General features: G+C 39.9%; 1 long non-coding RNA gene across 2 annotated transcripts; it reads left to right on the plus strand.

The window, feature by feature from the left end:
- Positions 1–6: 6 nt before the first annotated feature.
- Positions 7–515, plus strand: LOC104774859. 2 transcript variants are annotated; one of them, XR_765549.1, is made up of 2 exons: positions 7–169; positions 255–515. It is a non-coding gene; the product is annotated as an uncharacterized LOC104774859 (long non-coding RNA). The 2 variants fall into 2 exon arrangements; XR_765548.1 differs by having other exon boundaries at positions 264–515.
- The last annotated feature ends 1 nt before the right edge of the window (position 516 follows it).

Below are 516 nucleotides of genomic sequence, written 5' to 3' on the forward strand. Positions count from 1 at the left end.
CCATAAGTTCCCTTTGTTTCTCAAGTCACGTTTCTTTTTGCAGACTGTATCTAGTTCATACCAACTAGCTTCGCAGACTGGCTTGCAGGGTTCAGGTTGGCAGTTGCAGAGTTTAACTTCCTCAATACCATCTGCCTCGGTTGGTGTGATTAGAGACCACCCACAGCAGGTGAGAGTTAGTCTGTCTAATAATCCTTAGGTCCCTTTGTTTTTACTTTATTCTTGTTATGTGTAATAATGTCGTTCTTTTGAAGTCTTCGCAGGACCCTATTGCTGATCAATCTGCATCTCCTCCTCGTGAATTGGGTTTGTTCCCACTAAAACCTTCCAAAAGACAGAGGAGGGAATGAAGACAGATGGTATTGTGATATACAAGGAGATTTGTTTGTAGTGGACCACTGGTTCTATGTTTTTTTCTTTTGGATCTATTTTTTTGTGTTCAGAATGTTGAACAAACAATTCTTTGGTTGTTGACTTGGTGGCCATAAAAATATGGATGAGTTATCTTTAGCTTCT

The sequence above is a fragment of the Camelina sativa genome, unplaced genomic scaffold (assembly GCF_000633955.1).
Source record: "Camelina sativa cultivar DH55 unplaced genomic scaffold, Cs unpScaffold06235, whole genome shotgun sequence".
In the NCBI taxonomy this organism is placed as follows: Eukaryota; Viridiplantae; Streptophyta; class Magnoliopsida; order Brassicales; family Brassicaceae; genus Camelina; species Camelina sativa.